We start from the raw sequence: 16,466 nt of genomic DNA on the forward strand, positions 1-16,466 counted from the left end.
AACCTCATGATGCATTTGTGTCTTTGAAGAGTTTGTGTTAAGTAAAGGAAAAGGTCTCACTGTTGGTTGTTGTGCAGCGATACAACAAGAGCAGGAGAATAATAATGAGAGAGGCTCCACAAACCAGTCGAACAATCAACCACACAGGAGATGAAGAGCTGTCAGCTCCTGACACAGTTACTGTGACAACAAACAATAAAGTTTAATTATACTTTATAATTCATAAAATCATTTTAGGAAAGTTCTCAGAAAATAAAGCGAGGTGACTTCAAGCCTTAAAACAAAACTCATTTATAAAAATCCATCACATGTTTTGATCCTGCTCACCTTTAACTGACATCCAGCTCTGTGCTGACTCTCTTCCTGAGTACTGACACTTGTAGAAACCTTCATCAGACTTTGACACTGCAGAGATCTTCAGCTCCCCTCGGGGATCATTTTGAAGAAGTTTGTCATTGTGATAGAAAAACACATTGGAAAGTATTTTTTGTGTTCTCAAACTGCAGCTCAGACTAACAGAAGCTCCCTCAGTCACAGGATGAACAGGACTCACCAGGATAGGACCATTACCATCATCTGTGACACAATCACACACAATTGTTTCAGTCACATCAGCTGGTGCACACTTTTAGAAAAAGCTGACAAACAATAATAAGAACAGATTGTACAAATGTTTTTCATCATCAAGATCTGATCTTCTGTGTTTAAAAATTACTGTATGTGTTTTATTTTTCCCACATGAAATGACTTCACATACAGCAAAGCTGGAACAAATGTTCATGTGACGTCTAAATCATCCAAATCCAAGTAGTAAATGTATAATAACATACTCTGTACAGTGATGTTGACTACACTGCTGAACTCTCCTGATCCAGACTCACACCAGTACACTGCAGTATCTGACTTTGATGTGTTGATGTCACATGTGGATCCAGTCATTCTCCTACAGTCAGAGAGTCGACCGTCCTCAGAGAACTTCCTCACTCTCCACTCAGTGAAGTTTCCCTCACAGGTCAGTGAGACAGAGTCAGAGGTGAAGTGTTGCACTCTGTCAGGACTCACTGTGAGAGACGCTGCTGAATGAACATCTGGAAACAACATGCAGTGAAGAGACAAAGCTCACAGATGTTAGGATTCAAAATATCACAGTGAAAATATTCTTTTACTTTAATGTTTAAAGGTCAGTGCTAAAAGACGCAGTGTTCGTATAATTTTCACCTTCAATGCTACCCCCCCCCCCCCCCAAAAAAAAAAAAACCCCCATCAATTTACATTTTTTTGCTGTTGCATTACTTGAAAAAAGATAAACAGAATCAAACTGACCTGCAGACCAGACAAACTTTGGTCGACTGTGATCAGTGTGATACTCTGGGTCTCCTCTTCCAGCTCTGCACACATATCCTGCTGTGTGTGTCTGTCCATGAATGATGTAGGAGTCCTGTGCAGTCCCACTGCCATCAGGTAGCAGCTCATAACTGGAGGATTTCTCTGATAGATCAGGAACAGCTTTATACCAGTAGAAGCTCCATCCTGCAGACGGATGTTCAACCTCACAGTTCAGAGTTACTGAGGCTCCAGGACTCAGCCATGATGGAGACACAGTGAGGACAGGACGGGGTTCATCTGTTCAACAAAGATTTTCTCTCAATCTTTCGTCTCTTAACTCTGAATTCAATGTCACTAAAATGTTGACTCACAAATATTTATGATGAACTTTAAGAGTGAGACTATCTAAACATATCAAATATCTCAACATGTACTAATAAAAACACATTTTTACAAACTGTTTCTATTTCCAGGTTAAATGAACTATGACTCTACTTACTGTCAGAAACTGTCAGTGTGACTGAATCACTCCACTCTGTTGTTTCATGCTGTGAACTTTTCATTCTGCCCTTACAGCGATAGTTTCCACTGTTGGATGATGAAGCAGATCTAATCCTGTATTCATTTTGATTTGGAGCTTTTATCCTGCTGTTTGTTTCCCACTCATAATCCCACTCAGTGTCTCCTCCATGGATCTCACATCTGACAGTGATCGTCTCTCCTCTGTATATCTCAGACCAGTTTGGATACAGAGTCACAACAGGCCTGTTTGAGGCTGTTACTGTTCAAGAAAGTACAATAAAAACACATGAATGTCAAAAATGTTAATGCCTTTTGTTCTTCATCTTCCTCCTTAATCAGGAATTTATCGGACTTCATGTTAAACTGACCAGTTTTCCCAATCCTGACTGACTGGCTGTCCTCTGTGTAGTAAACTGGGTTTCCTCTTCCTCCTCTGCACCTGTAGAGTCCTTCCTGTGAGACACTGATTTGTCCATTTGAGTGGAAAACTGCATCTTGTGTGGTCAGGGCTTCAGAGGATTTCTCATCTCTGTACCAGTAGTATTTCCATCCAGATGATGATGATGGGCTCACAGAGCAGGTCAGGGTCACACTGCCCCCTACTGGAACAGCTGTGTTATCAGCTCTCAGTTTGGCCTTTGGTTTATCTGCAGTTCAGTTTAGAAAAAGAACAAAAGTCAATGACTGAATCAAACCAGTTGAAATAACTTGGTGGAAATATGGAAATAATAAATATCACATAACTTTAATGGTGAAGCTGCAACAAACTGTACAACTATCACACAAACACAACACCAATCTTTCATATTTAATTTGCTGCATTTCTAAGTTAAAAACACACATGAGGAACAATCAGTGGATTTAATGTTTCTTAGTGGATGTGGTGGAGCAGCTGAGACAGATCCAGCATTTGTTCTGCATTTCATCTTTCATGTATTAGAGCTGCACAGCAGAGAAGTTACTCTCATATGTTTTGTTCTCTTCACTGTGAATAAAAAGCTGCTGTTCAGGTTTTTGTTGTTGGAATAAAAACTAAACATTTTACTGACCAACATGAAAGACAGTTATAAAGCTGTAAGAAAGAAGAAGTGCTTTTTCCTTATTTAGATACTCTGGATGAAAGATCTTACATGATACAGTCAGTGTGATGATATCACTCCACTCTGAGAAGAAATAGTCCCTCCTGCCCCGGCAGCTGTATCCTCCACTGTCAGACTCAGTAGCTCTGATGATTCTGTATTCATTGGATGTTGGAGGTGTGTTTAACTTGGCTGCTCTCCATTCATACGTCCACTGAGCTCCTTCACCTCCCTGAATCTCACATCTGACAGTGACTGTCTCACCGCTGTATATCTGAGTCCAGGATGGCTGCAGGGTCACAGTGGGCTTACTGGGAACTGTTCACAGAAAAATATCCAGTTAGAGACAAATAGAAACATAAAACTTCTGATGTTTAAAACAGGAGAGTAACGTGAGTGAAAAACAAATCAACCTCCAACAGGCTACAGGGTTAAACCACACCTCGGGCCAGTCTGACCACTGATAACTGTTTTTGATCACGGCCACATCCCACTTTGTAAAATAGCTCTAAACAGCACAAAGACAGTCAAAACCTGTCCAGAGGCAGGACGGCTTCATCAGGATGCACTGAGATATTCTCAAACACCCTGACCTGTAGCTGGTTTTTGATAGCATACTGTGCTACATGAAGAACTGTATAGCACAGCTGCACAGTAGCACAGAGGAATTAGCTCCACAGGGTTATACAGGTCACCCAGAGGATAGTCGGCCATCCTTTGCCCTCACTTGAAGACCTGCACAGCTCCCGCAGTCTCAGGAACACGAAGAAAATCCTTCAGGATCCATCTCACCCAGGTCATGCACTGTGTGAACGTCTACCTTCAGGCAGACATTTCAGAGCCATAAAGACAAAAACTAACAAACTAAGGAACAGCTTTGATCCCTCAGCCATCACCATGCTGAACACTGAACAATCAGATCCAACACAGCTCTCATATACAGTGTTTACATTGTTACAGCACAGTCTCATGTTTACACCTGCAGGTACGGCTGGTGTTTACATCAACACTGTAACAAAGAAACAATTGTTTTGTTGTTTGTTATTAAAACAAAATCTGAAACTTTTCACTGCAAGGTCTCATTTTTCTCCTCAATTTGAAGTTTTGTAGCTAAAACACATTTTTTAAAGGTCTGAATTGTTTTGTTGATGTTTTTTGGAGAGCACATTCTCTGTCAGGGTGAGTCCTTAATCTCACAATTTTGGACTTAAATCAAAAACAAAGTTGAATAAATGTTTCTATTTTCCCACCTCTCCAAGTAATCTTAATGAGCAGAAAACTTATCTGAGGGTTAATAAACTCACAGCTATATGACCTCTCAGTCTGGTAGAAATAAAATAATTAAACTCACGAGTTTCTCTAACAGTGACGTCACTGCTGTCCTCTGTGTAGTAAACTGGATCTCCTCTCCCTCCTCTGCAGTGGTACAGACCTCCTTGTGAGACACTAATAACTCTGTTTGCTTCATTTCCTCTCATGAGCTGAGCTTTAGAAGAGACTGAATCACGTCTGAACCAGTCAAACTTCCAGCCAGCAGAGCCCTCCACAGAGCAGCTCAGTGTCACACTGCCCCCTGCTGGTATGATTGAATTCTGTGCTGTCAGTGTGACTCTGGGTTTACTTGCTGTTGAAGAAACAGGAAAACATACATCATATTATCATTTACTTCGGGGAAAATAACAATAACAAAATGAATTAATTAATAAGAAAATAAATATTCAAACTTCAAATACCAGTTCAGTTTCGAATGAACATCAATGAGTAGTAGACAGATGTAAACATGAAAACATGAAATGTCAGCATGAATCATGGTCCAACTCACATGAAACTGTCAGTCTGAAGGCATCACTCCATCCTGTTAAGAGATAGTCACTGCTACCCCGACATCTGTAGTCTCCACTGTGGGACACTGAAACTCTGCTGATCCTGTATTCACTGGATGTTGGAGGGCTGTTTGTGTTGGGTGCTGTCCATTCATATTTCCACACCTTTCCTTCACCTCCCTGAATCTCACATCTGAGAGTGATTGTCTCACCAGTGAATATCTGAGACCAGCTGTGCTGCAGTTTCACAGCAGCCCAAACTTTCCCTAACAAACAAATAAACACAAATATTAAACTGAAAAAATAATATTTATAAATGGTTACTTTAATGTAGTCATTGTTTGTTTGTTTTTTTATTTCACAGCAAAATTTCACCCTCACCTTGTTTCTGAATTGTAACTGCAGCACTGTCCTCTGTGGAGAAAACTGGATCTCCTCTCCCTCCTCTGCAGTAATAGATGCCTCCTTCTGAAATACTGATCGCGTGCTCTGATGTTCCAGCTCCTATTTTCTGAGCTCCAGAAAACTGTGAATCACGTCTGAACCAGTCAAACTTCCAGCCAGCAGAGCCCTCCACAGAGCAGCTCAGTGTCACACTGCCCCCTGCTGGTATGACTGAACTGTGTGCTGTCAGTGTGGCTCTGGGTTTACTTGCTGTTGATGTTACAGGAAAGACAAACATCAGACTGTCAGTTGCTTCAGGGAAAACTTTGTTATATAACAAATAAAGATTTCAACATAAAAACTCAATAGTAATTTTAAAAAAATCCAATTCATTTTCATTAATTTACAATTTATGTATTTTTTTAATTCAGTAAGTGCTTAATAGGTCACGACCCTGGACGATGGGTTAAGAAGATGGATGGAGTTCAATAATAGATCTCAGGTTTCTCAGGTAGGTCGGTCCCTGATCTCAGTGTGATCATCACACTTGATGCAAACAGCACCAACAGCACAAGAAAAAAAGTGTCTTCAAAGCAAATTTGATGAGAATCAACAACTGGCAGCAGCACACATGAGGACAGCACAGGTATCTCAGCTAACTGTTAGCCAGCTAGAGAGCCAGGAGCTAACGCTGGATGTATATAACATGATGAAAACTTTATCAGAGTGAATCAAGAATCAGGTGAGACTGTTTTTATGCTCTGTCACCAAACTGTACTCCTAAATGCAGAGACAGGTGAACTATACACTTTTAGCTGATCTGAGGCCAGTTGATTGTGGTCGCTCTTATTATCACATTTTTTGTTAATCTGTTTTTTATTTAAATGTTTGTTTTAAGGATCATGATCACATAAATATATATGCATAAAGTAGGGGTGCAACGATACACAAAATTCACGGTTCGGTTCGGTTCGATACTTTGGTGTCACGGTTCGATATTTTTTCGATACAAAAAATGTTCATGCATTTTTAATTTGTCATTTATTAAAATTATATATTTTAACTCAAAAGTACAGTTTTTAAATTTAACCCTAACCCTTGTGCGTGTTTTTTATTTTGACAGCGAATGCGCACCTGCGGACCACTTATGTGCAGCCCTGGTTATTTAGCTCATCATATTGCAGCCACAGAAATTCTTTTGTCCATGAAACCATAAAGCTGCACTTTCTTTTTGCCTTATAGTCTGATTTGTCATAACTTCTCCGTTTTGTGGTAAGCTTTTCTTTGGCTGTCACTTCTTCACCCTGACCTGTCTTATTTGGCTCAGCAGAACTAAAATATATATCCTGCTGCTTTTACACACGCACTCACATAAGCTCAGTGATTCTCTGCGCGATCAACCTCTCACATGTTTAAGCTTGCTGCATCATGTTTGCATAGTAAGCTAACATTAATAAGACGATGTCAGAGGAATTGGTGCACAAATTATCATCACTCACAGATCAGTGCTGTCGCTCTCTATACACAGTTCGTACGATTGCAAAGTGAAAGCAAAAAAACAAGCGCAAATTCAAACGCGACTTCAATATGTCACATATTGACAGTGGCTCACCGATGCCAATGACATAATTACCCAGCTACATTTCTGAAAGAATGCAAAAGCATTGACATATATTTTTCCTACAATAGCCTGACGGGCAGGGAAGAGATAGATTTTGGTAGCCCGACTGAAAAAATCGCTAGCTCCGGGACGTCGGGCTAGCAATATTGCAAGCCCTGTATCTGATTGAGGAATCACTCATCTTTGGAAAAGAGAGTTTATTACAGAGAAATGGCTCTTTCCAAAATAAAAGCTATACTATCCGCTTCTTCTGGGCTATATTCTCAGCAGCATAAGGAGAATCATGTGCTAACAGCTGTCTAAATGACTCGGCTAAAGTTAGTAGCATGCTTGCTTTTTTTTGTCTGCTTCCACTTGTCTTTGCACTAGGATGATGTCGGCGTAAATGTGCAGTCATATTCGTTGTGTTCCCACTAGTGCTTTCAGGTTAATCTCGTTGAAATGACCTTAACGCCACAACACGGCAAATCTCCGTTAATGAGCTACCGCCGATCGCTCCGTGCATGGGGCTAGACGGCCAACACGTTAACGAGCTAACTGCGCTAACACACTAGCTCCCACCCATGTAATTGAGCATTGCATGGCACATCCAACATACTGTTTTACTTTAGTCCATGACTCGCTTACCTTCAGGGTCATACGTCACATGAAAACCAAAATAATTCCAAACGCCAGATCTGAATGAGGGTGGGGGAGGTGCCCTGCGCTCTTCCTTCTGACTATGCTGTCTGTGTTGAGCACTCAGTGGATCTGCGCTTGACAGTGCAGCCTAGGCGGAGTAGTCGAACGCAGATTCACTGAGCGCTCAACACAGACAGCATCGTCAGAAGGAAAATTGATAAAATAAATTACAAATGTTGTATTGTTCGATACATATGCATACCGAACCGAAAGCACTGTATCGAACGGTTCAATATCGATACGAATATCGTTGCACCCCTAGTATAAAGTGTATAACCAGTCAGCAGCATTATCATTTATAATTCACACAGATGTTTTTCATACTGTATGCTATCCCCGACCCCAACCAGGGCTGTGATGTGATAACAGAACTCTTCTCTGTTGATGATCAGCCTTTTCTTTTTTCAGCATCTGTATTTTCCATCGTCAGACAGCAGCGCTGCTCATTCTGTGTTTATTGATCATGTTTGATCCACAACTTCAAATAAATTATAAAAACAAAATAATTGTGTCATAATTCTGAGCTGCAGTGGTGGAAACTACACATGTGCAGGTACTGAAGAAACTGAGATCATCACATCTGTGTTTAATGTTTGTCACGATTTTGTCTGATTTTGTTACTAAACTAAAACAAAGAACAATATGACTCAATGAAATGTGTCCAACTTACATGATACAGTCAGTGTGATGATGTCACTGCAGACTGAAAGACTCACGGTGCAGCAGCTGTATCCTCCACTGTCAGACTCAGTAGCTCTGCTGATTCTGTATTCAGATGTTCGAGGTCTGATTAACTTGTCTTCTCTCCATACAAACAGCGACTGAGTTCCTCCACATCTGACAGTGACTGTCTCACTGCTGTATATCTGAGGCCAGGATGGTTCAAGGATCACGGTGGGCTTATTGGGAACTGTTCATATAAACACATCAAGTTAGAGATTGATGGAAGCATCAAGTCATTTTGAAGCTGAACTGATTTTTATTGCTGCTGTTAAGAGTCAAAAGATTTACTGCATCCTGGTGACATTTGGACTTTAAAATAATAAGATGTGTTTTCATGAAACAAATTAAAGCAGTTAATTAATATTCTGAGTAAAACCACGGAGTGACTGCACAGAGCTGCAGGATTTAACTCACTCACTGTTTATAAACCCATTTAGTATCTTAAATAAAACGATGCACAAACAGAGGAACAGAATGTGATTTAAAATGGTGCATGAAATATAAATTATCAGATAAAATTATACATATTATATAAATGTGAAGAAAAGAAAGAAACATTTCTCACCTTCAGCATTAATGTAGAAGAGAGAACCGAGCACTAAAGTAAAGATTAAACATCATCAGCATCAAACTGACAGAAAATCAAACTCAAAATGAACAAAAGTGTTTTTTAAAGATTAATTTTCACATGACGCAGTTACTGCTCATCAAAATATTTCTGTGCATAAAACACTATTAATATATGAACTTGTACACAACAATGAGTCAAGTGCAACAAGCAGCGATGTATCCAACACGATACTCCAGACTAAACTGAACCAAGGAACCAGCCAACATTTGTCTGTAACTTTCATAAACATCACAAATATGCTTTGTTCAAACTCTCACATAAACACTTCAAACCAGTGATACACTCTAATTCTCACACATGAGAAACACTTTCATTAATCAGTGCCATTCAAACAATGTCACAAATGTACTTACACAATAACCCCGTCATGCAGAGCAAAGAGTGCCCCATCCTCACATCCAGCCCTGCTGCACTCTGATCCTCAGCTGATCTCAAACACTTTGGCTTTACATCAATAATAAAAAGAGAAGCTGCATTTAATACAGATAAGACCAGAGTGTTTCTTCTGACTGTGGCCTCTCTGTGCTTCCTTTCCTTTTATACAAACCTCAAACAGCTCCTGTAGCTTTGACCACAGCAGTTGTGTGACGTGTTCACATTTCCTGTCCACTGCAAACATGCAGGCTTGCTTCTTGTGTTTGCTTCTTACCTCCTGTTGTTTCAGGTCAGGTGACATATTTTACCAGCTCATAGTCATGTTTTATTATTATTTATTTTTATTCTTTTATGTGATTTGTGCAGTGTCCCGTGTGGTCATCATAAAGCTGCGATATTTTATCTTGAGTCATCTTATCAGCAAATGTTTCTGAACATCCACAGACATTTATTGTGCCATACATGAATGCTGTCTTCCCAAAATGTGTTGTTTTCAGTCTCTGGCCACCACACTCACTCACTCTCCAGGATTATCGATAGACAATGATCTCAAAATATTTATTTGGTTTCATCTGCTTCCAATATCATATCAAATATCACTCATTTAAAGGTGCCAGTGTTCACATTTTGAACAGAAAATACTGACGGTTTGAAAGAGGAGTGAGAAAGTACATCTACAGGGAGTGCAGAATTATTAGGCAAGTTGCATTTTTGAGGAATAATTTTATTATTGAACAACAACCATGTTCTCAATGAACCCAAAAAACTAATTAATATCAAAGCTGAATGTTTGTGGAAGTAGTTTTTAGTTTGTTTTTAGTTTGAGCTATTTTAGGGGGATATCTGTGTGTGCAGGTGACTATTACTGTGCATAATTATTAGGAAACTTAACAAAAAACAAATATATACTCATTTCAATTATTTATTTTTACCAGTGAAACCAATATAACATCTCCACATTCACAAATATACATTTCTGACCTTCAAAAACAAAACAAAAACAAATCAGCGACCAATATAGCCACCTTTCTTTGCAAGGACACTCAAAAGCCTGCCATCCATGGATCCTGTCAGTGTTTTGATCTGTTCACCATCAACATTGCGTGCAGCAGCAACCACAGCCTCCCAGACACTGTTCAGAGAGGTGTACTGTTTTCCCTCCTTGTAAATCTCACATTTGATGATGGACCACAGGTTCTCAATGGGGTCCAGATCAGGTGAACAAGGTGGCCACGTCATTAGTTTTTCTTCTTTTATACCCTTTCTTGCCAGCCACGCTGTGGAGTACTTGGACGCGTGTGATGGAGCATTGTCCTGCATGAAAATCATGTTTTTCTTGAAGGATGCAGACTTCTTCCTGTACCACTGCTTGAAGAAGGTGTCTTCCAGAAACTGGCAGTAGGACTGGGAGTTGAGCTTGACTCCATCCTCAACCCGAAAAGGCCCCACAAGCTCATCTTTGATGATACCAGCCCAAACCAGTACTCCACCTCCACCTTGCTGGCGTCTGAGTCGGACTGGAGCTCTCTGCCCTTTACCAATCCAGCCACGGGCCCATCCATCTGGCCCATCAAGACTCACTCTCATTTCATCAGTCCATAAAACCTTAGAAAAACCAGTCTTGAGATATTTCTTGGCCCAGTCTTGACGTTTCAGCTTGTGTGTCTTGTTCAGTGGTGGTCGTCTTTCAGCCTTTCTTACCTTGGCCATGTCTCTGAGTATTGCACACCTTGTGCTTTTGGGCACTCCAGTGATGTTGCAGCTCTGAAATATGGCCAAACTGGTGGCAAGTGGCATCTTGGCAGCTGCACGCTTGACTTTTCTCAGTTCATGGGCAGTTATTTTACGCCTTGGTTTTTCCACACGCTTCTTGCCACCCTGTTGACTATTTTGAATGAAACGCTTGATTGTTCGATGATCACGCTTCAGAAGCTTTGCAATTTTGAGACTGCTGCATCCCTCTGCAAGATATCTCACTATTTTTGACTTTTCTGAGCCTGTCAAGTCCTTCTTTTGACCCATTTTGCCAAAGGAAAGGACGTTGCCTAATAATTATGCACACCTGATATAGGGTGTTGATGTCATTAGACCACACCCCTTCTCATTACAGAGATGCACATCACCTAATATGCTTAATTGGTAGTAGGCTTTCGAGCCTATACAGCTTGGAGTAAGACAACATGCATGAAGAGGATGATGTGGACAAAATACTCATTTGCCTAATAATTCTGCACTCCCTGTATGTCCACTGTGAATGACCAGAGGTGGTGCCTTATGGCATCAGCTGTCAGTCACCTACACTGTAGTTTTGAGATCCCTTCCTTGTGCCACAACCCCTCCATGGTACTTTCCTCAGGTGACCTCAGTACGTTACATGATGGGGGGAGGCAAGGTCTCAAAGTGTTCTCATCCCAAATCTCTGGTGATAATTTTTGAATAAGACAGAAGTTGGAAATTCTGAGTTACCAGTCGAAAAGTTTTTTTGTGGAACTAAACTCACATTTACCGCTTGGAAAGTCTGAGCAGACACACAGACTGTGAGTTACCAATCCAAGATGGCAGCACTGAACCTAAAACAACAGTCAAACTGTAAACTTTTATTTGTACTGCCACTCTTTTGTATTTTTGAATCTCTAAATAAGCCAAACACAGAACACTGATTAGGTTTGATTCATGAATGTGTTTTTTAACTCCAAAAACTTATAGGTCTATAATGACCCACACCTTTTTTCACAGCTTGGCTCATGTGATGTCGTGATTAATTGTGGGTCTTTGACCCACTTAAAGTAAAACCCTCACTAAGGTTAAAATACCTGAGACTCTTTACTGTTTTATTTTTAGAAGTCAAAGAGCCTCTTAGATGAGAGGTGACACGTCTTCCAGAAATGTAAAGAAGTTTAGTCACTTTCCTTCCAAACTTCTTAGACCACCATGAGCTGTATGACTGAGAACCTACACAGACATTAAACCAGAAATAGAAAGGTGGCACATAGATACAGTAGTTCATACTGTTGCCTCACAGGAAGAAAGTTGTTGGTTTGAATCCACCAGCTGGGCTGTTTGTGTGAAGTTTGCATCTTCTCCCTCTACCTATCTGACTTCTCCCCAGAGTCCAAAGTCATATATTATTATGTTAACTGGTGATTCCAATGATTGCCTGCAGGTGTGAATGTGAACATGAATGGTTGTCTGTCTCTCCATAACCTGTCTAGGTGATCTTTTACACAATGAAAGCTACTATAGGCTCCGCCCACATTAGAGTCCAAAAGGACAACACAGCAGTGAATGCTTTAAGGTGTGGTAACTTTGTGATTGGCTAATCCCCTCCATATAAGAATGCGATGTACCTCAGTTTCTCACGTCTCATTCTCAATATACAGTCTATAATATTAGTAATAGTTAAAACCTGCAAACACAGCATCTATCCTTATTCTGTCAAACACTTTCTTACAAAGGTTACAGTTAAGGTTTGCTGCAGTATCATCTACACAAACTCACATACATGTTGATATCGAAGTGTTTTAGATTGTTTTACAGCAGGTGTGTTTCTCCTTCCCTCCACTTTTCCGTGGGAAAGGTAAAATACATTAAGATGTTACTTCATGTTTTTATGTTATTTGCAGTTTATATGTTAACATAAGTGCAAAAGTTTCAGTACATATCAATATGTTATGAGGCTTGAAGACAGCAAGTCTCTGTGATACTGCAGAGTCCAGCAGAGAGTTTGGAGTCAAACACTGACGTCATCATCACAGGTGTAGGAACCATTTCTGTAACAGCAGCCAAACAGACACATTAGTATCAGTAGGTATAGATGATTTACTGGCTCCTCTGCTGGTTACAAAGCAGTGATTATACTTTGGAGTTTTGTGTTATACTGTGAGGAACTGGCCTGTTTGGAAGTTGCAGTAAGAAGAAAAACATGTCTGTATATGATGTTGTGGACAGAGAGAGTGATGGATGATTTTATTTATTTCAGAGATAAATGAACATTTACAGCACGTCCATGCAGAGACTCTTAAAGACATGAGCGTGAGAAACAAGCTTTTCACTGTTTCTCTTGATGCCCACATGCTTTATTTATTCTTTAGTCCAGCATGTGTCATCACCACAATAAAGCTACTTTTAACCTGTTTTCACACATTGTCATACCTGCACATTTCCACTGTGCTGTGTTGACTTTAAATAAAACAAACGTTAGACTTCAGGCTGAAACCACAGGCTGCATTTCCTCTTTTCTTGGAGGCCCAGACAGAAATTTTGTGATATCAGATTTTCAGCAGATAAAAATAAACCAACAACAGTCTTTTACACACATGAAGTCATCACAGTCTGCTCAGAAGAACAAAGGGGGGTCAGAAAAGAATTAAAGGGTGACCGGAACCACTAGACTCACATGTCATATGTACTCTTGTCTACACGCTGAGGCATCTGTCAATTAATATTAATCTGAAACATCATCACCCTCCTTTTTTCTTCTTTGTGTGTGTGTTTGTATTCAGATTTGTGAAGTTGTGCCCTTAATCTTCATAACATCAAAATCAATAATCAAAAACACCAGCAAAGTGCATCATGATGAGACCCAGAATCAAAACATTACAGCAAAGCTGAATACACTAGTGTATATAACACCCAGCAGTGTGGTAAATTGTGCTGAGAGAGTATCTGCACCCCATAAGACCAAGAAGCCAAGAGCACCAGCATGCTGTGTGAGAAACATGCATGAAAGTCAGAACACCTCTGTCAGTGCATTCACGTGGCTAGTGGGTCCTCTCTGTGGCTGACTGGCTGTTAACCCAGTGAGTGAGAGTTTCTCCCACTGCATTGGGCCGTATCCTTCTGCTGCACTAAAGGACAGTTTTGCAGCCATGTAGCTCTGCTCATGTCATGTACAGCCTTCCCACATCACATAATTTCTGGGCATGACTGTGGAGTCCAACAGAGCCTCCATGTCCCTCACCCTGAATTGACAGCAGACCTTCGGGGTGTGCCTAGACCCATTTGGGCTTCACTCGTGGGGTCAGCTCCTGAGGCTGAGGGCTCTACAGTCTACAGCTCTTATATCAGTCATTGGGCGTCTCTGACATAAATATGCTGGAGCTGCAAGCTGTCATCCTGGCACTCAAGCAGTTTCTGTTGTGACTGTTAGGGTACCATGTTATCATCAAGACAGAAAGCATGGTCACAGTAGCCTACATCAACAGGTAAGGGGGCCGAGGGTCTCCCCTCCTCTGCATGATAGCTACCAGACTGTGGCAGTGGGATCACCCCGTTCTACTCACTGAAAGCAGTTTATGTGCCAGGACCATTGAACGTGACAGTGGACATTACAATATGTTGAGGGGGAGCCCGATCCAAGAGGAGTGGAGACTCCATCCAGAGGTGGTCCACCAGATCTGGAGTCGCTTCAGAGGGGCAGAAGTTTTTATCCCCCAGAGAATCGACACATTGCCATCTGTTCTTCTCCCTGCAGACAACTTGGTGCACTCCTCACCACAGGCTCTTCTCTGTGCCTTCCCTCCATACCCCTCCTCCAGTTATTCCTTCACCAGGTCCAGACCGAGGAGTTGATCCTGGTGACCCCTCTTTGGCCACACATGCTAGTTTTCAGTTATCCTGCCAGTCATGACCAGGACACCCCCGGAGCTCCCTGTTCTGAGGGACCTCCTGTCCCAGGTGAGGGGGTCACTGTTCCATCTTTTCCCAGTAGGGCTCAGGGTGACAGCCTGTACCCTGAGAGGGAGAGGCTCCATGCCTGGCCTGATCTAAAAGTGAGAATGCTGCAGGAGTTTTGTGCGCCATCCACCAGGACTGCCTACTGCTTCCTTCGGGGGCTGTTTGCCTCCTGGTGTGCGGCCCACCAGCTGGACCCCCACCAGACCACAGTTAACATGATTCTTTGTGAGCTGCACACTCTGTCGGTCCAAAGGCAATGATGAAGGTGACACAGGGGTTATCCTCGGGCCTAACCCTGGGTTGCTGCTGACGACCCCATCTGAATTTCACCTGTCCAAGTCAGTGGAGTTATGAATATTCCTCACAGGGGACCTGCACAAGGAGGCAGCTGGGAGCCAGGTTGCCCTGTGCCATCTCTGTGCTTTGGCACAGAACTTCTTGCTTATCCGGCCGTTCAGGAAGTCAGACCAGCCGTTTGTGAGCTTCCACTATGGAATTCTGGTCAGACCCTTGTCTAAGTCTCGATTGTCCCACAGGGTTGTGGAGGCCATTCAGCAGGCGTATGCCTCTTCGGATGTTCCCCTCCCTTCCAGAGTGCGGACCCACTGTGTCACAATATTAAAAATTTTAATCACTTTCAGCCAATAATCAATATACATATATTTTTTAATTAAAATTATTAACCTATCACAGAGAGAGCTATGTGTGCATGCAGCTAAATTTGTCCACCACTACAAACAGTCACGTGTTAGAGAGCACAGCTCATGCAGTGAAAACCTTGTGTGCTGTCCATGGTGCTGAAATAATATCAGTTTAATGAATTTAATATCACTACTTATTAGTCGTGTGCAATACTGCAAGATTTGGTATCAATCTAATACCAAGTAAAGACCAGGCCTATATCGCTGATACTGATACCAGTACCAATACTTTTTAATAATTACCATCATCAGTGTTGCTAATTCTGAATGAATTTTCATGACCTTTAAGACAGCCAGGTTGCTTCTTAGATGAAACTGCAGCAGTGCGTACAGGAAAGAAACAGAAAGTAAAGTATCGAGTTCATTACACTCGTAAGGAAAAAGAACGTGTTGGTTGACCAGGGGGACTGGGAGACTATGACAGATACAATAAATTATAAATGGATTATGTCTCCCTCTATTGGCCACCAGCTGTAAACACAGTCCAGTGATTGTACTTGGAAGCTGTGTTCAGAGTCTGACATGAGAAATATGGGAGAGGAACTATATCGGTATGTCCACACTGACACTTACTCTTATTTACCATGGGCCCACCAGCGGAGAATGCGGTTTAGAAAAGAAGAGAAGCTGAGATTTACAGGGATATTTGGTGTATTACGGTACAATCACAATACTGTAAGCATAGTTTGATTTCCAAAACACTTCGCCCAGTCATGAAGAATTTTCTTAATACTGTTTGTTTAAAGAAAAATTTAACATATTTAAACGATGCCTTCTCTGTGCGATCAATGAATGGTGAAATAAAAAATGTGATATAGGCTTTTAGGCAAGAAGTGCAAAACAAAAAATAACTTAAAAACCTCTGGAATGAAAAAAAAATGGTATACTGGTACTGGTACTGGTAATTTTTCTGTATAAGAAAAA

General features: G+C 41.2%; 1 pseudogene across 1 annotated transcript; it reads right to left on the reverse strand.

The window, feature by feature from the left end:
• Window positions 1-37: 37 nt before the first annotated feature.
• LOC146714529 (Fc receptor-like protein 5) lies at window positions 38-8,463 on the reverse strand (annotated as a pseudogene). The gene is made up of 12 exons (XR_014916577.1): window positions 8,448-8,463; window positions 8,107-8,346; window positions 5,132-5,404; window positions 4,750-5,016; window positions 4,279-4,551; window positions 2,981-3,245; window positions 2,217-2,500; window positions 1,781-2,101; window positions 1,324-1,623; window positions 831-1,088; window positions 328-576; window positions 38-180 (listed from the first exon to the last, which is right to left on the reverse strand). The product of XR_014916577.1 is annotated as an Fc receptor-like protein 5 (transcript).
• Between the last annotated feature and the right edge of the window lie 8,003 nt (window positions 8,464-16,466).

This window comes from Copadichromis virginalis, linkage group LG3 (assembly GCF_057382275.1).
Source record: "Copadichromis virginalis isolate Kocher_CV1m ecotype Utaka linkage group LG3, C_Virginalis_male_GT1.1, whole genome shotgun sequence".
Classification (NCBI taxonomy): Eukaryota; Metazoa; Chordata; class Actinopteri; order Cichliformes; family Cichlidae; genus Copadichromis; species Copadichromis virginalis.